Below are 22,902 nucleotides of genomic sequence, written 5' to 3' on the forward strand. Positions count from 1 at the left end.
TCAAGGGCAGATTTTTTTTTTTTTTAGCAAAATAAAACATATGCTGCACACCATTTTATCGGTAAAAGGCCAACTGGATGCCTCGAGACAGCTAATTTCGCAAATTTTTTTTGTGCATATTTGCTTTTGTCAGCAACAAAACATCGCAAAAAATGGATGGAAACTTGGCTAATGATATAGCACAAAAATCATATGGATACTTTACAATGCTTTCGCATCCTTTTTGTAAAGCTGGAAAGCTTTTTTTTTAGAATGACATTGGGGTGAGTAAACAATGACAGAATTTACATTTACTGGTAAAGTATTACAGGTAAATGACCCCTTGCTCCCTGAGGATTGGTGATTGCAGTCAGATGCTGGGTATCCTGGGAGTTAGAAAAATTACACAGGGTCACCTTGTTGGCTATACAAATGAAATCACACCACACTGTGCTGCAAACGTGTTCATCAAGAAGCCCAGTCACACAGCTTGAGTTTAAAGCCAGATAGCATCTACTATCAAATAAAACGTACGAATCAGAGATTCATCCAGGCCCTGACGGAATGACATTGCTCGTACCTATTTGTACATCATATTATTTGCACACTGGAGTAATGAAAGTGATTTCCGTTGACACAAAGCGAATTGATTCTCCGCCTGTGCCTTTATTGCACCACGAGTGCCGTCGATCACGCTGATTACATTTGTAAAACCAGCGATCACAATGAAACACGCATTATGTTTTTCGTCATTCGAGAGAGTAAATGTACAGGGTCAAACGTTCGCATGACAGTAAGCACATTGTCACGTCAAGCCTGCTTTTTCCCACGTGGGTGTAACAAGAGCCCTGCGTTCCAAGTTTTATGTGTACCCAACGTTTATTCACAAGGCCCCTGAATTCATAGCTCACACTGAGGAAGTGATATTTGGACCAGTATTTCTGTGGGAAATCTTTCAACTCCTGTGAGATTTATATGAAGAACTAATCCAACAGCAGCAGACATAACGGATAACCCACACACACACAACCCAATATAGCCCGAGCCAGCTGGGTTGAAATTGCCCAGACTGATTTAATATTCTGTGTGGACAGAGATACCACAGCACCTGGCATCCAATCCTCAATTCCAAATCAGATCAATTCAGAAATCAACTTCACTGAATGGCACAGTACTTATTAAAGACAGCTGCTCATTCTAGAGTACTCCAACCAGCCTTTTAGATGATTCTACATCACTGTTCAACCATTCTAAAGCCTTTCTGCATGGAGCTTCACTAGCATCACAGATCAGCAATTCACTTTTCCATTAAGAGGAAACATTTGCCCTCTAAATTTTAAAACTTTCTAAAAATGTTTCTCACAACAACTCATATTTTATGCATTAATATGAAGGCCTTCAATAGAATACTACAGTAGAACATACACTCTTAAAAATAAAGGTTCTTTATGGAATCATGGAACCATATGTCAATAAAGAACCACAAAATGTTCTTTATAGTGGAAAATGGTTCTTTCTTTTCGCTGAAAGGTTCTTTGGGGAACCAAAAATGGTTCTTTCACAGTGAAAAAGCTTTATTTTGGAACCTTTATTTTTAAGAATGTATATCAAACTGTATTACAAATCAGGTTATAGGAAAAAAAAAATCCATTACAGGGGCAAATGTTTTCACTTTCGATGGAATTGAGGCACCCCTGAATTTCTGACCATGTCAAACTCATTTGACAAACTGTGTGGTGAAATATGTGTTGTTTCTTCAATAACTACATGACAAAATCATTAATCCAGAGGAAAGCTTCCCAGACAACACTGACTAACCCAAATACCTGTTCTGAATTGTCTGGGATAACATACATGAACATAGTATACTGATGCTACTTTCATTTATGCATAATATGCACTGTTAAATATATATTAATATATGTAAGACACATATAATCACATTTTGGCTCTCACACACTCGCGCGCGCACGCACGCACACGCGTGCACACACACACACACACACGCGCGCGCATTTACATCTAAAGCGTTGTGAACTTACAGCATCATGTATCGTTGCAATAACACATACGCGGATATGTTCATCTTATAAAACGCGACGATCCGTCCAGAAACACCGCGGAAAGTGCTTATATCCGTGTATGTTAAACCCCTCATATGATCACAGAGAATCCCTCATAGGCACATATATATAAACTCTCTTCACTGAATCACAGGTATCATCATCATCATCATCATCATCATCTCTCGGCTGATCGACGAGTTCAAGGAGTCGCACAGATATTCTGATATCCTCCGTCTGTCCTATTAGTATCACAGCAGTGATTCGGTCTGCAGTCTGGACTCACCCAGCGCCGAATGAGAGCACCTCACACACACGCGCACAGCACAAGTGCGCGCACTAGCGCGCGTCTCCAGTCCCGTTTATTCAGTCTTCGAAATGTCTCTGAACAAATAAACTGCAACGAAGCGTGCGTGCATGTGAGAGATTCTCACGCAAATATTGAGAGAAATATGTCTCTCCCTCGCGACAGTTTACCATGAGAGCCACATTTCCCGCCAAAATATCAGTAAGTACAGTTACTGTCGATATTGAATGTATAAGAGGTATCAAGAACCTTTCAGACATTTAATTCAGTTTATTTCAATTCAGGGTATTTGATGTGTTTCCATGGTAAATGCTTTAAGGGGAGTTGCATATAAGACATCTACATTTGTTCTTAAATAAAAATAAACAGACCCTTATAGAAAACATACCATTATGGTAATACCACAGTATACTTTAAAACATAGTCCAAACCTGTAAATATACATTTTACATTTATTCATTCAGCAGGTGGTTTTATCCAAAATGACTTGAGAATGATACAAGCATTAGCAATTATTGAGAGAACGCTAAATAAATGTGGTAGCTAATCAAACTGTAGCATTGAATATTCAACTGTTTCAGTCACATGACCTTTTCCTCACAGCCGCCATATTTATGACCAAAAAGCAGTAGGGGTGAATTCAAAAACACCTGAGAAGCAATATCAAGAAAAATATAGATCACTGGTTTTGAGCTGTACAAGTCTCAGGAATAATTTATAGGCCTACAGATCTGTAGTCAGCACAAACATTGCCAAATCCGACACATGCCAATTTTTATGTATACTTTAACCACAATCCATCTCTATACAGCGGTGAACATGGGGGATTTAAGGACGCAATTCTCCCAAAAATGAAAATTTGGTCATTTTTAGCACCCTATAGTTCCAAAACCTGTATGACTTTCTTTCTTCTATAGTACACAAAAGATATTTTGAAAAGTGTCTTGGTGTTTTTTTTTCCATTCTTGGTCAAAACAATGACAATGTCAAAGATGTCTGAGGTAAAATTTTATGTTACTTCATATTTTTATATGATTAATATCAAAGTATTACCTTCTGAAACCCTCACTGTACCAATGTACCAACCTTTTTTTTATAAGGAAAATGTTCAGAATAATCATTCTTTTGCTGTTGTTGACTGTAGTACCACACATGAGGTCAAGGGGGCACTGTTGCTCTCAGATGGCTGTTGCCTAAAAAAACATTTTCCGGGCACCTTAAGCATCTGCCTGAAGAAGCTGTTTGAACACAATAGCTGTGAGCAGCATAAACAAACGGCCTCCCATGACATAACAGCTGTCTGTTTAAATTCATAGGGGTCAGTGCACATCACACGCACCCATAACTGCATTCAGTAAATGGGCGGCCCAGGATTTTCAGCTCCTCTTGGCGTGATAAATCAGATTAAAGCTGCGTTCAGGAGATTTTCCAGACAGACGTATGCCTGGATCGATGGTCTTATTCCGACTGGGCTGCATTAACAGATGAGTTATGAGAGATTTCTGCAGACGCCACGGGTATGCAGAGACTAAACCTACAGGATTGGAGTCACTTAACACCTGAGTGTGTGTGTGTGTGTGTGTGTGTGTCACAGCTAACAAGCCTCAAGTTCTCAAAGTGAACTTCCTGTTGTAAGATGGTGAAAACGGTATCAATTGAGAGGTTGAGAGATGTGTCCAGGATCCAAAATAGACTTTTTGAATGAATTTACCAGCATAAATATTTTTTATTTTTATATATTATAATTTGCCTTTTTCACATCACAAATGTATGGAAGCTTGTTTCCGCCACGGAATAAAACAATTTAAAAGATAATTGCAACTTTTTTTCCACAAATCTGACTTCTTATCTCGCAATTGCAAATTTATCTCTAGCAATTCTGACTTTTTTCTCACAATTGCGAGTTTATATCTCGCAATTCTGACTTCTTTTCTCGCAATTGCAAATTTATATCGCAATTCTGACTTTTTCACTCGCAATTGCAAGTTTATATCTCGCAATTCTGACTTCTTTTCTCGCAATTGCGAATATATATATCGCAATTGACTTTTTTTCTCGCAATTGCGAGTTTATATCTCGCAATTCAGACTTCTTTTCTCATAATTCTGACTTTTTCACTCGCAATTGCAAGTTTATATAATGGAATTCTGAGAAAAAAAAGTAAAAAAATTATGAGATAAAAAGTTGCACTTACTTTTTTCATTTTTTATTCAGTGGCAGAAACAAGCTTCCATACAAATCAGCATTAAAATGTCATAAAAAAATCTGTGATGTCATTCGAAGGAAGCCAATCATGATGTCTGTTCATAATATATTCATTTTGGTGGCTTAATTGTATGAAACGAAAACATTACACACAGGTTTAACTGAGTTTGAACCCTAGCATTCTTGACTCAATTTTAAAGAAATGTCTTAAATGATTACATAACACTTTCATGTTTAATGGGTAATTTAAAATATGTGTGAGCCGTTTAAAAAAAAAAACAGAAAAAAAAAAAAACAAGAAGAAAATTAATGAATTAAAACTAAATCCATAACATGATCCCATGAACCTAAAAGGTTCTATATGAAGCGTCTGACAGGTTCTATTTAGACCTTATCTTCTTAGAGTGTAGGAATCCTAGATAAATTCCTTATAGTACACTGATATAAAAGTGGCTAGAAGACAAATGAGTCGCGACAGATGTTTCTCTAGTACACGGTTTCTCTCTTTCATTTGAAACACCCACATCACTCAGAGAGAGTTAAACTATATTCTTAAAATTCAACTTAAACCATGTAAAACAGTTTTATTTATTCGCCAAAGCCAATTTCTACTCTCATTTGGTGCTCGATGTCTGTGTTGGTTTCTCCAGCTGATTCTTTGTGACTGGGGAAAATGAGACCGACAGGAATAGAGCCGTCAGCCGGGAGAAAACAAACATCAGAATGGCATCTTCCAAACCACATGATTTATTTCACAGTTAATGTTGGAACAGCATGACAAATCTGAATAGTTTGTAAGGCACAGGACGTCGTGATGAGGGCAGACGCATATTAGGCCTAATCTGACGTATGAGCGACACTTGATATGATCTACAAGTCCAGTGTGACACAAACTACGTCTGCACACAGAGCAGCTTTCAGTTTCAGAATAATCCTGCGCTTTTGCTCTCTCTATCTCTGTCTCGCCTCTTTCCAGGGCTAGAAAGGTCAAAATGACGCACAGAATCCAACACAATACTCTCTAGTAGAGAAACTAATGGCTTCTACTGACATAAAAGACAGACATTTGATTATTGTCCACATTGTGTCTTATTCTGGCCTGGCCTTGCATAGCCAGACTTTTGACTAGCAGCATAAACTATTCTGGCCAAGAATCACCCATCTGACCAACATGTTAAGAAACCAACAGTTTGTTGTACTTGCCGCTTATTCTAAAATAGTTGATTAATAGGCAGTCGAGGAAAAAAAAAAATTACATAATTACAAAATACAAATAATAATAATAATAAAAAAATTAATATAATGAGTGTCAGTATGCTGGTAATGTTTAAATAATAAAATAATATTAAAAAAAATTAAAAAGAATTTACATAATGACAGCAGTATTGGTACGCTGGTAATGTTTAAAGGGTTAGTTCACCCAAAAATAAAAATTCTGTCATTAATTACTCACCCTCATGTCGTTCCACACCCGTAAGACCTTCGTTCATCTTCAGAACTCAAATTAAGATATTTTTGATAAAATCCAATGGCTCAGTGAGGCCTCCATTGACAGCAAGATAATTTACACTTTCAAATGCCCAGAAAAGTACTAAAGACATATTTAAAACAGCTCATGTGACTACAGTGGTTCAACCCTAATGTTATGAAGCGACGAGAATACTTTTTGTGCAGCAAAAAAACTAAATAACAACTTTATTCAACAATATCTAGTGATGGGTAATTTCAAAACACTGCTTCATGAAGCTTCGGAGCTTTATGAATCTTTTGTTTTGAATCAGTGGTTCGGAGTGCCAAAGTCATGTGATTTCAGTAAATGAGGCTTCGTTACGTCATAAGTGTTTTGAAATTTCAATGGTTCACCACTGGGGGGCGTGACTTTGGCAGTTTGATTATTATTGCTGCCTCTTGTAATTATGTGTCTGATTTTTAATTTCCAACCTATTTTGGGTTCATTTTAAGCCAGCCATATAGTCATTTTTAAACAATAGTTGGGTTAAATAAAACTGCCCAGCACGTTGGGCAAACATTTACCCCATCCACTGGGTTAAAACAACCCGATCGCTGGATTTGTCCATTTTCAACCCAACTTTGTTTTTCACCCAGAATTGAAACCCAGAGTGTAGCTACTAGGCATCAACTAAATTCTGGTTATCTTTTAAAGATTTGATGCCACTAACCTGGCAAATTTGGAAAAGCAAATAGGTCTTCCTCAGTAGTTCTCATTTTATAAACCTAGTACCATGTTAAACGTGACTTCATTTCCAGGTGGACTACTACAAAATCCTGCACACTCCAAGGGGTTTCGTAAAGCGGCCAATCAGATTTGAGCTTGTCAGATCCAGGAAGCGAGGGAGGGGAGTGGAGAGAAATGGCTTGACTCACTTTAGCTGGGCTCACACACAATACACTATGTTGAGATATTTCTCTTTGTATTACTGATGGCATTTCCCAGCCGCAGGCTGCAGTGCAGAGACAGCAATAGCTACTTTAAAAGATGTTTCCAGCACAGCACTCATCTCATCTGGAACCAACAAAATCTCATTCTCTTGTTCTGTATTCTCTTGCTATGCTGGTAACAATCATATCTACCCACACGGACTTAGATCACACGCACACACACCCTGAGTCAAGGGCTGTCAGGATTACCAGCATCTAATTTTACGATCACCGGTTCATGGTTAGAGAAAGTGGGAGCCTACACTGAAAAAAAAAGTTAAATACACATTTCAGAACTATATTATGTATTAACAATCATAATTTCAATTATTTATAGTGAGTAGTGAGTAAAGTGAGCAAATCAAACCTAATCATGTTTATTTTACTTAAACAATGAACACATTTTTTTCATTTATTCTCAATAGATTTATAACTACACTTTATTAAGCAAGAATGTGTTACTATATACTTCACATTTCTGAAACACTAATCTCCATGATGGCAGCTTTGAAATAAACACCATAATTTAATACAAAATAGCACAGATAACAACAAACAGAACTGTGAACATGACTATAACCCTTGAAAACTACCCACAACTATTTATAGACCTTACAAGTTCCCACTCCTTGCCAGAGCCTACTTAATTATATATGTGGGTGAAATAACCAATGACCACACCCCCAAACACAGTGGACACACCCCAAAACACACTGGCCACTCCCCCAAAACACAATGCACAGACATGACCAGATCAGCTGACATATTAACTTAAAATGATTTACATTAGCCAATTAAGAGCACAGATAATATATTAGTATTTTGTAAAATGAACAGGAAAGAGGACAAACTGTAAAAATGCGTTTTATCAAGGTAGTCACTGAATGGAAAAACCCCTGAACTAGTTTTGGAGTGACCTGTTTTTCTCTGTCTCTGAGGGCACCAGTCAGGTTACAGAACATAATATGTAGAGTTTTGTGTCCAGAGAATCCAGTTCAAATCCTGCCTCCAGACCTTTCAATGATTAAAACTATCTGAATAAAAGAAATCATACACTCTTCCACATTAGGTCTCAAAACCACTTATTTCTCAGTCTTACAACACATGCTGTCAAACTCTAAGCCTCGACAGTACGGTGAATTATTTCAGTAAGTTTGTAACCTTTGACTGAGGGTCATGAGGTCATCGTTAGGGTTTACATAATCAGTACTCACTGACTGCCCACGTACAAGCATAATATTCAGATTTTGCACTTCATGAAACACATTTTCACCCAAACATCAAAGGCAGCAGTTCTCTAAGGAATGTGCTCTGCATTCAAACCTTACAACAATAATGAAACCCTACAGCAAAAGAAAGTCACAAGACTGAAGTAATACATTATTAAACTCCGCTGCACTGATATTTTACAGTATTAAGTACTGAAAGTACTGAAATCTTACTTCAATGAAACCCTACAGTAATGAAACCATACAGTACATAAATCTTAATTGCATTGGGACTGTAAAGTGCTGAAAAATTATAGTATTAAAATAGTACAGAAATCACACTACACCAAAACTCTATAATACTGATATTTTTACAGTGATAAAACTCTACAGTATTGACATTTGAAACAGTAAAGTACTGAAACATTACAGTGCTATAACTCTACAGTACTGATTATACTGTATCATGTAATGTACTGAAATATTACAGTATTAAAATGTTACAGTACTGAGATTATGCAACAAAACTATAATACTGAAATTTTATAGTGCTAATATTCTACAGTATTGACATTTTACAGTATTGAGACTGTAAAGTACTGAAATAGTACAGTATTAAAATACTACAGTACTGAAATCATACAACAAAACTACAATACTGAAATTTTACAGTGCAAAACTATAGTACTGACAATTTACAGTATTATGTAAAGTATTGAAACATTACAGTATTAAAACGCTACAGTACTGAAATCATACATCAAAACTCTATAACACTGAAATTTTACAGTGCTAAAAGTCTACAGTACTGACATTGTACAGTATTGAGACTGTAAAGTACTGAAATATTATAGTATTAAAACTCTACAGTACCAAAATCATACAACAAAACTATAATAATGAAATTTTTACAGTGCTAAAACTCTACAGTACTGACATTTTACAGTATTATGTAAAGTACTGAAATATTACAGTATTAAAACGTTACAGTACTGAAATCATACAACAAAACTCTATAATACTAAATTTTTACAGTGCTAAAACTCTACAGTACTTATACGGTATTATGTAAAGTACTGAAATATTAGAGTATTGAAATGCTACAGTACTGAAATCATACAACAAAACTCTTTAATACTGAAATTTTACAGTGCTAAAACTCTACAGTACTTACATTTTACAGTATTATGTAAAGTACTGAAATATTACAGTAATTAAATGCTATAGTACTGAAATTTTACAAAACTGCATAAAGTACAAAAATGCATCCAGTACTGAAACCTAAAGCACTAAAACCTTAAAAAACTAACACCATTGGGTACTGAAATCTTAAAGTAAATCCTACAGTACTGAAATCTTACAAAGCTGAAATCTTACAGTACTTGTATTAAATCCTCTTCAGCTGCAGTGCTGGGATGAGAATTGATCATGTAGCATCTGTGTGGAAACCAATAGCCTATTTTTATCCTGCATCTCAATTACGACTTCAGTAAACAGAATTGCCCAGATGAACACTCAAAGTAAGATCAATTAAAAACACTTAGCTCATGAACAAGGCAAATTAAAGAAATGTATGGCAGCAGAATATGAATGGACAGCAGAATTTGGATGCAGATCAGCTTGGAGTTTGGCTGAAAGTTTGGCGTATGTGCCAGTACGTCTCACCACCATCAAACCACTCTAGGAGAATAAACCAGCACAGGCTATTTTACAGATCAATGACGTTACATTATTGCAAAGTGTAAGTATGCATGCATGTGTGCATTCTCCTGTACCTTCTAAGTGGGTTCATAAATATCTAACGCTGGTACAATGATCCTGTGGTAAATGTGAGGATAGATGGGTTTTTTTTTTTTCACAAATTCTCTCTACAGATCTCTCAGACAGATAGTGTTTCTAAAATGCCATGTACACAAATCAGATGCAGAATGTAGCTGAAAACATCAGATCAGCATTATAGAGTAGAGCTCTCAAATTACCAAATAGATACATTTTACAACCTTGAATTTTGTCTATATACATTTATTGGCACAGTTATTGATGCATGGAAAGACCTTTTCAGAGTCGAGCGACTCTCCCTCATACACGCACTGCTCTGCATGTTTAGTGGACTAATGATGCCTGCAATGAACTGTAATTTGCTCCTTGAAGATCAGGCAGGTAGCAGTCCTATTAAGAGACCAGAAACATCACAAGCTGGCTTTGCTGTAATGGTCAGGTATTTAAATTTATAAGGATGGGGCGTTCATCATCCGAAGGAGCGTCGCCTCAACTAGTGCACCCAATGTAAGAAGGCTTTACTGATTAATAATGGAAGTAAAATCGCTTACCTACATAATGCACTACTTGACGTTCGCTATATAGGGAATACTAAATGAGTGCTTTTGTATTTTGTAAAGATATTTACTGGTGTGAGGACGGGGCAACCTGTCACTCACATGAGATCCACCAATAGCAAACCGCAACCATCCAATTAATTTCTCATGGACAAAATCAAGTCCCGCCATACATTTTTCTTGTTTGAGAAGCCGCTTCACTCGGATATAAGTCAAAATAAGGAAGAAAAAACTAACACAACTTCCATTTCATGCAGACTTCAAAATATATTGATGGAGAAGGTCTGTCCCAAGGGAGCATCAAATTTTCGGGTCCTTGGCATTAAAACGTTTGGAAAAAACTCTACCCACTGTGCTTTTACATTTATATTTTAGGCCTTTAAAATACATATTAGGCTACTTCATAGCAACCCTTAAGAGAGGGATCACATTAAATGCCAAAGCAAATCTCAGAAAATGAAAATTGATTTGTGGTCTGGATTTAAGGATAAATTAGCAACACTTTAGGGGCCGTGTGTGATTATCTCATAGTTTGAAACCCCTGCCATAGGGAAAACTACACTGGTAAACACTGGTGTGGAAATAAGCAGAAAATCTTTACCAACAGTGTGTTTTCCACAGGGCCAGGGAACCAGCTACAGGTCAGGAGGAAAAACAAAGCTCTCAAAAAAGTGTTTCGGAGGGATCATGAGGTTGTTTGATTGATTTCCTTTAGGTAGATCCTCCCATATCATCCCAATAGACAAACTCAGTCTAAAGACAATTTAATTAAGAGGCAGATGGCAGCAGGGGAGATAATCCTGCAGAGTTTGATGTAATTCGGAGATGATTAAAAACCCATCGCTGCATTCCCCAAATGGAACGACGGCCTTACTTTGACCACACCGAGGGTGCGAATCACAGATTTACCCACAGGCCCCTCCTGCGGCTGCTCTAATCAGCTGGACTCATCTGGAATTACCACTTGAATTTTCCATAAGAAAGATCGAGTCAATGTTCCCTCGTGACCCGAGGAGGTACCTGGGAATTCTGTTCCTACACAATAGAGCCATTTTAGGCAAATGTAATCACATAGCTGCTTGAATAATGGCGTACCTTTGCTTTGGCTTCATTTACACTCTGCCGTAATGTCCATATGATTAGCAACATCTCACGTAGAGTCTATTTTCAGGCAGGATATTTATAAAGCAAGAATATTTAAAGCGGTCACAGGCTGGTTTGGATCCACCCCAGATTTATAATCACTGCTGGAAATCTAGAACCTACATACTACAAACCATTTGTCACCATATTATTGCTGGATCACTGACAGCAGTGATTAAATTCACAACAAATTTTAGCATTTAAGTGCTTCATGATGAAAACCAACACAAGTGTTTTGCATTTCACATCAGCAGAAATTATGCATATTTTCAGCAAGCGAGTTAGAGTATGGCACATTAGGGAAGAAAAATCACATTATTAATTAATATCTCAATTGTTTCTCCTATAAATCAGTGAGATTAAATGGAGCGCAAACATTTGCATATGTCTCCTGCTCCTCAGAAAAATTCCCTAATGTGTTTGAGGAGAGATCTCAACAAACTCTCAGATTTGCCAAGACACCAAAGTCTGTAATCAAAAGTTAGGCCCTGTTTACACCTGGTATTAAGATGCTTTTTTGTTGATCGGATCACAAGTGGATGAGGGCGACTCATACCCATTTACACCTGGTGTTTTAATCTGTCTCATTTTCAACCACTTCTGTCCTGATTTCTTCGAGGGGAGGGCGTATGGGCGGGTAAATGTATGGGCTTTTTCAGATCTTTCGATCTAATGGACAAAATAAGCTTGAGCAATTTACATATGAACGCACCCGGAGACGACGGACACCATACGGAGAGCATCAGCTTTCGTTTCTGCTCTGATAGCTGCAAGATCATTGTGCTTTGTACAGTTTTTCGTCTTCAAACCAATCTTGGGTCTTCAGCAGACAAAGTTTAAATCCCATCCGGCTAGCGCACTTTCCATAATGTTTACGCATTAGGTCAGTTGGCGCAGAGTAAGGGGCCGTTTCAGCAAAGGATAAATTGATTTCTAGTCCTTGCATTAGCTTTACTACTAGATATATTTATGGAGATGAGATATAAAAACCACCCTGTACAGTTATGATCAGCTGTTCGGCTGAGCTTTCGATGTTTTGTTACGGAAAGGCCGAAGCTGATCGGTTGGTTCTTGTTACATGATCTGCGGTGCGCTTGCGGCATTCTGAAAAGTTGAGAATTTTTCATTTCGATGCGCCTGGAAAACGCACCGTGTGCGCATCGCGACCGCATCATTTCCATTATGAGCGCGCCTGCCGCGCAGCTACATTTGAAATAACTGACTTGCGCGCGGTAAAGACACGATATGTGAATGGCCCCTAAGGCGGTCTTTAGTGGCTGTTCGAATGCATTCGACCACACGAGCGTCTACACCAGGGGTTTTCAACCTTTTTGGACATGCGCCGCCTTAAGATTATCTAATTTCACTCACGCCCCCCTACCCCCCAACCAACGCCAATATCATTGATATATACTTGATGTCTTCGAACATCATTGCTATATTATTTAATATGCTGCGTATAGTGTGCAAAACCATGTCTACAGCTATAGAGGCCGCTCACGACGCGCTCAAGATCGTTATTTATAAATGTAGACGCGCAACAAGCGTGCTTAAATAGAGAGCGATGGCATTGCGATGCTTATTTCTCATCTGCATAAATATATCTAGCAACGGTAGAGCTAATATAATGGCTGGAGTTGGTGCCGATAGCCTCGTGGGCAGTGCGCCGACATATAGCGCCGTTGTGCTTCGGGCGACCTGAGTTCAAGTCCCGGCTTGCAGACCTTTCCCGATCCCGTCCCTCTCTCTCTCCCACCTCGTAAAAGAAAAAATCGCCAAAAATAAACCTTGAAAAAAAAAAGTATATATATATATATATATATATATATATATATATATATATAAAATGGCTGGAAATCCATTTATCATTTTCTGAAACTTCCTTGTCCTCATGGAGAACGTGTTTCATGATTGCTTAGCAACGGCAGATGCAAACACCACAGGAGCACAAGCTCCCGAGCTCTTTGGAAAGGAGAAAGTTTTTGAACCGTTTTACCATTGCTGGTATTCTTGCTTTTTACAAGCCACCCATCCATGTTGTTTTTAGTTGTTTTTGCTCTAATTTAATTGCACCAAATCTGGAGATCTGCCGCTGTAGCAGCCAACGATTAGCAGGGAGAATAGTCAAATTGCCCCCTGTAGAGGATGACTAAATGCAAAATCTCACATTCGCTTTTTTACTCGAGTGTATGCTTCTGGATTAACAGGTGCAGAGGTTGAAAAGCCCTGGTCTACACCACAAATGCAATCCGGTCGAATGCGTTTTCAACTACCTCTGGAAGTGGTCGAAAGTGGACAAGCTCAAAACGTTTTACACCCAGTATTTAGCGTCGTTGGCGAAAACGTATCTTAATACCAGGTGGATACAGGGCCTTAGAGGATGCAAACATTTTTCAAGACGAAATGATCCATCCATGTTCATTTTATAGCTCTGTATTCTTGCTGTTCTCTCATTTTTGTCCAAGGAATGAGGAAAAACGGTTCAGTGAAACATAAATGAGCTTTTGCATATTACTTCAGCAAACATTGCCATGGTGTGCATTCTCTGAGAAGTCTGGTCACCAGTTTCACGTTCCAGCTCACATTACCGCCCTCCAGATTCATGCATGTGTGGCGTAATCTCCAAACTCTTTCCGTTCCCCTCACCACCGGCTACAAATCTCCTTCCCAGCAGCCTCCTCACCACCCGAGAAATGTCTTCACACTGCCGCCTCTCAGAGGGAAAAGACTGACCTTGACGACAAGTCCCCCCTCTTAAACGCAGATTACACCAAATCTTTCTCCAGCACACACGCTTCCAGAAATCCATTTTTCCACCTCTGATGGTTTTATATCTCAGTGGCAGCTATTCAACAGCACAGGACACTCAGATTACAGTCAAATTTACTGTGAGGCAGCATAAACACTTCTTTATCTCATTAAGCATGCATGGATTCATGAACATGAATATTCAAATGTTCATATGAATATTCACAAAGTACCGCTCAGTTTCTCAACCTTTACTCTTTTCTTCTTTCTTCAGTCACACACACTAATCTCATGCATAAACAGAGGCGAGCGGGGTGTCTTTTGCTTGAGTTTTCGAACAATTACAATCAGTTCTTTCAGCAGAGATCTACAGCAGTTCCCAGCATGCATCAGCACCTTGTGTTTGCCACCCTGTGTGTGTTAGGGGTTGAAATGACGCTGTTCGTCAGTGCTGTTCTGATCTCATTTTGCTCTAATTGTAGGCGAGCAGCAATGTTCAGCTGTCAGAGAAAGCAGATATTTTAATAAATCACAGAAGAGCCATTGCTCAGAAACCATCTGTCTGTGTATGAATATAACCAGTCGATCCTGACGAGACTATACACACGTTACTGACAGTAACATTAGCACTAGTCTCCCATGAAGTCTGTGGCTGGTTGCTTAAAGTGCTTAGATTAGTCTTACAGTTTGTCATCTAATTTTTCTTCAAGACTGGTCATGCATTTTTAAAGTCAGTTACATAAAAAGGTAGACTGGTCTAATTTAAATCCAAAAAGTAAGACTGGAAGATGGATGGATGGATGCCGAAATAGTTATAATTTATACTTTTTAATTCCAAAAACTATAAAATATACCATATAATTATTATTTAAATAAATATTAAATTATTAAAATGATTAATACAAGAAAAAATATATTGTTCTGTACAGTTATATATTGTTAAGTAACAGTTACATATATGATTTTATTTTATTTCAATATGTTTTGTAAATTTTTTATTTTATTTTTTTTACCCTGAAAGCAGCTGCCAGTGTTTTACCGTAAATTTAACAGGATGTTGTTATGGTGTGTGATCTGACAGAAAGAGTCGAGAGAAAATGGAGCTCCTTAGAACCTCCACAAGACTCTCAGCAGCAAAAGCCATCTTTCAGAAGACGACAGAGAGAGATAGAACAGCCCAACCATCTCATCTCACTCTCAGACAGAAATTGAGCTCCTATCCTTTTCCCTGTTTTTCGAGAAAGAGATTCACACATGCAGAATCTAGCGTGTCATTTGTCTTCAGTCATGCGAAATGCCGTCCGTCAATTTTACTGCAGCCTGGTTTCCTCTCCGCACAGTCACGATAAATGATGGAGAACAGAAGCAAGTCGAGGAAAAAAGAGAGAGAGAGAGGGAGGGCTGTAATGTTTCCGCACAGATACGGCTTTCAAATCCTGGCTTATGGGTTGGAATTCATACGCTATCATTCAAAATGACAAACCAAAATAATACAAGGTTCATTTATCCTGCTACTCTGGGAGGATCTTTTTTACCTCATGGCTTCTACTAGCTACAGAGGTGCAAAAACAACCCAGCATAAAGCAAACTACTACAACCAATTACAATGAAATAGCCATTACAGAATGTTGGATCTAAAAGACTCAAATCAGACTCAGTCTTTGTAGCTAGACTTTTGACTATCAGCATAAATACTAGTCCACACTTCAGCCCATTCTAGTCACAAAAAGCCACCGCCCGCTGTATTCTGTCACATCAGTGCACACTTTTTTGCAAAATTAAATGTCAATTACAAGGTCATTCTACTGGAGGTACAATGCTAAAATTCGTTCTCACACAAACTCACTCACAATGTAAGTTCATTCTTGATAATCTACCAAGGAGGATGGGCTTGTGCTCATTTTTGTGTTTCTTGCAATTTCATTGGATGTTGCTCATTGCTGCTCTATCACTAATCGGTATAATACACACATTTTACTGGTTAAATCCAGTTTAATATGCGTCGAAGCATCTATGCTGCAATTTGGGACATTTAGACGCATACTTAAAACATTAACCAACGGCAAAATTTAGTCTTATAATGTACGCTTGGTTAGTAAAGCGATTAGCAGTCAACTGAAACTGGTCAACTGATTTTTAATGGTCGACAACAATATTGAGAAAGCAGGTTGGAAGATATATGCATACTTTAATTCAGTGCTAGCAAATGCGATGTATGTAAACTCTCTGAACTGAAAAGAACACAAATTCATGACAAATATGACTTATCTATCGACAAAGCTGTCTGTAGAATTCGAAACCGAAAGAGTGCTGCAAACAATCCCAAAATTCCTCTCAAATACTATAAAACTTTCAATAGCTTTCAAAGAGACAGACAAACAAATAGATAGATAGATAGATAGATAGATAGATAGATAGACAGAAAAATAGATAGACAGACAGATAGACAGATAAAGACAGACAGATAGAGAGATAGATAGATAGATAGATAGATAGACAGACAGACAGACAGACAGACAGGCAGACAGGCAGACAGACAGACAGACAGATAGATAGATAGATAGATAGATAGATAGATAGATAGATGACAGACAGACAGACAGACGAAATATAGATGACACAGATAGATGATAGACAGATAGATAGATAGATAGACAGACAGACAGATGATAGATAGATAGATAGATAGATAGATAGATAGACAGACAGACATATAGACAAAATAGATAGACAGAGACAGACAGACAAATAGACAGATAGACAGATGATAGATAGATAGATAGATAGATAGATAGATAGATAGATAGACAGACAGACAGACAGATAGATAGATAGATAGATAGATAGATAGATAGACTGACAGACAGACAGAACAACAGACAGACAGATAGATAGATAGATAGACGGACGGACGGACGGACAGACAGACAGACAGATAGATGACAGACAGACGATAGATAGATAGACAGACAGACAGACAGATGATCGATAGATAGATAGATAGATAGATAGACAGACTGTCAGACTGACAGACAGAGAGATAGATCGATAGATAGATAGATAGATAGATAGATAGATAGATAGATAGATCAATAGATTACCATATAGATTACACTGATTTTGTAAAATTCAAAACCAAAAAGTGCCGCAAACAATCCCATCATCCACCATCCCACTTAAATCCAGTTCTTCCTTAGAAAGCAGGAAAGCAGCTTCCCTGTAGCAGCTGGTAGCTTGTAAACAGGACAAACCTGTGAACCCTGAATTACATAAATCCAGCCAATCAGATGAGAGCTCGTCAGGTGGTGTGTGAACGACCAGTGGGCGTGTCGTCTGAAGCCGAAACGTGTCAGTGGGCGTGTTTGTTCTGCTCCGACTGGGTTTGTGGGTGCGGACACATTTGGACGTCTCCAGGTGGCTCTTAACGTTCAGACAAACCCCTGTAAACTCCTACGGAAGCTGCCGTCTGTCAGATATGCTGACATCACTCACTGCGCTCACAGTCTGTCAATGCGGCACCTCTTTTATTCCGAAATCAACTCTATTTCTTTTCTGGCACATTGGCTTTAATATGATTTAAAGTGTAGCTGCAGGAGACGGCAGTATACTGAGGAAAAATACCATGCCAGCACTTACATAACATCACAGAAACACAAATCACTCGCTCGGCAGGAGAGGCTGAGTTGTACTCACGGGCAGTAAACGCTTCTCTGCTCTTTAGGATGGAGGCTGGTTCACAAGGAATCTTGCAGGAGATGGAGACACGTTCTCTCCCGGGTCCACATTCCCCTGTCTTAATGTCTCCTCAGTGGAAAATCCCAGAACAGATACAGAAACTATAATGACAAAGATAAAGCAGAAGAGAATATTTCAGAACTAATGGCACAATAGCATTTGGGTACATTTTATTGGATTGAATATGGGTGTTTTTGAATATATATTTCATTTATTAGCTGCATTTGCTAAGCCAAATGGCATCACTATTGGTACTATTGCTCAAACTGAGGGTTAGGGATTTAAAAAAACTCCAACACTAAGTATTGAAATTTGAAGCATATCTCACCCCGCACCCTACAGACATGACTGATATCTGAAATTAAAGGTGCTCTATTACTTTGCTAAGTTATTGGACTTTGGTGTTCTTTCAACTATGGACACTTTCGTCCCTGTGGAGTTAAAGTCTTAAAACACACTTTCGCACTCTCATTAGCTTAATTTGTTTACTAAGAATGTCCTATTAGTGAATAAAAATTCATCACAGGGAAAATCTGTCTTGTTTTTTGATGTTTTTTCCACCAAATCTCAAATTACATATTTTGTTTAACAGCATTGATACTATTTCACATCTAGCATTTTAAATGCACAAAATTAATATTTTGAACAAAATTCCAGCTTGACTGGAAATGATGCGCAATAAACATTCTGTTCACAAGTGATATTTACCTTAATTTTAATTTGTTTTCTTTACACATCACGTCTCATATTTAATCTCAAACTCTTTAACTTTTGAAATCGTGGCTGAATTGCTGATTGTTATGGAAATACAACTGAGGGACAGTCGTGACGATTATAACACAATAAACATGATTTTTTTCACTCTATATTTAGATTATCAAAATTCTAAACATAATAGTTCGTTTTAATAATCAATTTTCATATAAAACACTGATTTATTACAATTAAAGGGATAGTTCACCCAAAAATGAAAACTGTCCCATGATTTACTCTACCTCAAGCCATCCTAGGTGTACAGTTGTGGTCAGAATTATTATCACCCTTGGTAAATATGATCAAAGATGACTGTAAAAATAAATCTGCATTGTTTATCCTTTTGATCTTTAATTCATACAATTAGCAAAAATCTAACCTTTCATTGAAGGAAAAGAATGTGTGGGGAAAATCACATTATGAAATAAATGTTTTTCTCCAAAACACGTTGTCCACAATTATTGGCACCCCTAGAATTTTTATGAATAAAATATCTCTGAAGTATATTCCCATTCATATTTACATTTTTTTAGCACACCAGGGTGATCATGAACATGAAATTGTCCAGCCATGACTTCCTGTTCCACAGGAGTATAAACATGAGGAAACACAAAGGACAAATTCCAGTAATCATTCATCACAATGTGTAAAACCAAAGAATATAGTTCTGATGTGCAGCAAAAGATTGTTGAGCTTCACAAAACAGAAAGTGGCTGTAAGAAACTAGCTAAAGCATTGAAAATCCCCATTTCCACTATCAGGGCAATAATTAAGAAGTTCCAATCAACTAAAGATGTTACATATCTGCCTAGAAGAGGATGTGTGTCTAAATCGTCTTAATGCGCTGTGAGGAGGAAAGTTTGAGTGGCGAAAGACTCTCCAAGGATCACAGCTGGAGAATTGCAGAGATTAGTTGAGTCTTGAGTCTCAGAAAGCCTAAAAAAAAGATCAAACAGCACCTACATGTTGTTCGGGAGGGTTTCAAGAAAAATCCTCCTTGCTTATCCAGAAACAATCTCAAGCATATTCAGTTGTCAGACAAGACTGGAACTTCAAACAGGACCGGCTTCTATGGTCAGATGAAACTGAAAAAAAGAGCTTTTTGGCAGCAAACCCACCAGATGGGTTTGGTGCACACATGGATAAAAAGTACCTCATGCCCATGGTTAAATATACTGCTGGATCTTTAATGTTGTGGGCCTGTTTTTCTTCTGGAGGTCCTGGACATCTTGTTCAGATACATGGTATCATGGATTCTAGCAAATACCAACAGATAAAAAATCAAAACCTGACCGCTTCTGCTAGAAATCCTATAATGGGCTGTGGATCTTCCATCAGGACAATGATCCAAAACAAACATCAAAACCAACACAAAAATGTGGAGTGAACTGAAGAGAAGAAGCACCAACATGGAGCTGGGAATCTGACGGATCTGGAGAGATTCTGTATGAAGGAATAGTCTCTGATCTCTAACCATTTAATATTGAAAGTATGAGTCTGAGAGTAAAGCAACACATAAACTGAAAACAGTTTGTTTTAATAAAAATCAAAGTGCCCAAAGTTTAAAAACACCCACTTATGATTTGCACCTGGTGGACAAAAAAACATGGCAAAAAAATCCCATAGACTTGAATTGAAGGAAAGACTCAAGTATCTAGAGAGCAGAATGTCACAGTCTTAGCAACTACACAGACCACCCTAGCAACCACACAGCAACATAATAAAAACCCCTCTGAGCAACTTAGCAACCACATAATGACTCATAATAAAGTCCCAAAAGAAATATTTCTTTAATAACACATCCACCACATATATTTAGAATTGAGCTACATTACATGTATCCTCACATGGCTGTGGCAGATGTGACCGTTTCTCAAAGTTTAACACCACTCAATATATTTTAAATGAGACCTGCAGTATTATAACTCACAACACTTCCATTTGATTGGCTCTGCTGCGAGAGTCCAGTGTTACTGATTGCCTCCGCTGGGAGGGTCTCTTTGTCTCCTCTTGGCCACACAATTAGAGTTTTCCCATCTCTGATTGGGTGCGAGGTACGACCGCAGGGCGTAACACAGAAGTCACACACACGCTGCGAGACCGTCTCAGACACCCTTTATTTTCAGAGTGAATTCCCCACTGCGGCTTCTTCTCCACCTGAATCCCACCAGCACACATCATCAAAGCCACTTCCTGTATTACAGTACTGCAATGTGGGTATTTTTATTATAGCCCTGAATGTGCAGAATTTATAGAATGCGAAGACTTGTTTATTACAAATTGTCGAGATATCATTATGTTCTCCATTGTGATTTAACTTCATTCCACTAATGTATTTGCAATCTATCTAGAGTTACACAAGGGTTACGGCTCTCCCAAATGTCAATTTAATGTTTTTTTGTAAAACTAAAATGCCTGTTTAGCTTCACAAGCAACCAGCACCAGCCTGGACCTGGAAATTCATAAGTTCAACAGGGCATCAATATCTCACCCCCAGGTACATAAACATAAATCTCATAACACTGAGAAGTACAGCTTTCTTTTAGTAAACAAATAGCTGTTGGACAAAATGCTCTCTAACACTAAAGTTAATAAAACTGCATGCTGCTTTAAAACAGAAAACTGTGGTAGGAAGCCAGCGGTCACAGCCAAATCATCTATGAAAATAGCTTGACTGCGTTTGAGAACAAAAGCAGGACCGGATTAACCATATGGGCATTTGGGCACATATCCACTGGCACCACGTTCAGAAGGGCAACACGGAAGGCCAGAAAAATGCAAAACATTGATAAACAATGGATAAACGTATGAAGCCCCTCACATGACATGCAGACAAAAATATAAAGCGTGGCCACGAATTAAGAATTTGTTCCCTCTTTTTAGTTAAACCATGGCCACAAATTAAGAATTCGGTTCCCACAACTTATTAATTCATTCCCCCAATTTTGTAAATCATTGCCACATTGAACTAATTCGTTACCTGGTATTAAGATGCGTTTTGGTCAATTGGATAACAAGCTGATGAGGGAGACACATACCCGTTTACACCTGGTGTTTTAATCCGTCTCTTTTGTCCACTTTCAGTCCTGATTTCTTTGAGGGGAGGGTATATGGGTGGATATATGTACGGGTTTTTTCAGATCTTTTGATCTATTTGACAAATAAGCATGCGCAATTTACATATGAACACGCCCGGAGACGACGGAAAAACATACAGAGAGCATCAGCTTTCATTTCTGCTCTGATAGCCACAATACCACGCCGAATGCTGTGAAGAAATCAGGAATGGTGAGAGAACATTGTGCTTGGTACATTTAGTGGCTGTTCGAACACATTTGACCACATGAGTGTCTACACTACGAAAGCAATCCGGTCGAATGTGTTTTCGACTAGCTCTGGAAGTGGTCGAAAAGGGATAAACTCAAAACGTTTTAGACCCTGTTTACACCTGTATTTAGCGTCATCCACTTGTGATCCGATCGACCAAAACGCATCTTAATACCAGGTGGAAACAGGGCCTTAGGGTGCAAATTCTCAATGATGTACTAAAAACGGAAAAGTTTTTCCTTTGCATTTTTTTTGCGAACAGACGACAATGTTGTCAAAACGATCACGGATCTGTGAAAATGACTAAAAATGCCGTTTAATTCATGCCAAGCCAGTAGTTGGCGATGTCACTTTGTAAAGAAACATGATGAACATGCGCATGATGTGACCGTTTTCAGAAATTCACATTTTTGTAGTTTACGCGGAGATGATGACGGTATAGTTTTCAAAAACTTTGAAACCCGTTTTCAAAAGTTTGCGTTTTCAGGCCCCCAAAACGGCGTTGTATAAATGACCGGCCAAAACACATAAAACATTTTCTGTTCTTAGTTGAAAACAGTGTTGTGTAAACAGCCCTAATTAGTGGCTACAATTTAACTAAAACAAGGGAACAAATTAGTAAAACGAAGGAATGAATTCTAAAATAAATGGTCATGATA

The 22,902-nt window shown here is 38.1% G+C and overlaps 1 protein-coding gene across 5 annotated transcripts in view; it reads right to left on the bottom strand.

Moving 5' to 3' along the window:
- lingo1a (leucine rich repeat and Ig domain containing 1a) overlaps positions 1–22,902 on the bottom strand; it is a 121,984-nt gene that overhangs the window by 27,599 nt on the left and 71,483 nt on the right. For 4 of the 5 annotated variants that reach the window (XM_051885287.1, XM_051885288.1, XM_051885284.1 and 1 more), the window contains one exon: positions 18,122–18,264. The gene's annotated coding sequence lies outside the window, so the exon portion shown is untranslated. Of the gene's footprint in view, positions 1–2,021; positions 2,355–18,121; positions 18,265–22,902 lie in introns of those variants that run through there. The other variant, XM_051885289.1, reaches the window with a different exon arrangement.

This window comes from Ctenopharyngodon idella, chromosome 24 (genome assembly GCF_019924925.1).
Source record: "Ctenopharyngodon idella isolate HZGC_01 chromosome 24, HZGC01, whole genome shotgun sequence".
Taxonomy (NCBI): Eukaryota; Metazoa; Chordata; class Actinopteri; order Cypriniformes; family Xenocyprididae; genus Ctenopharyngodon; species Ctenopharyngodon idella.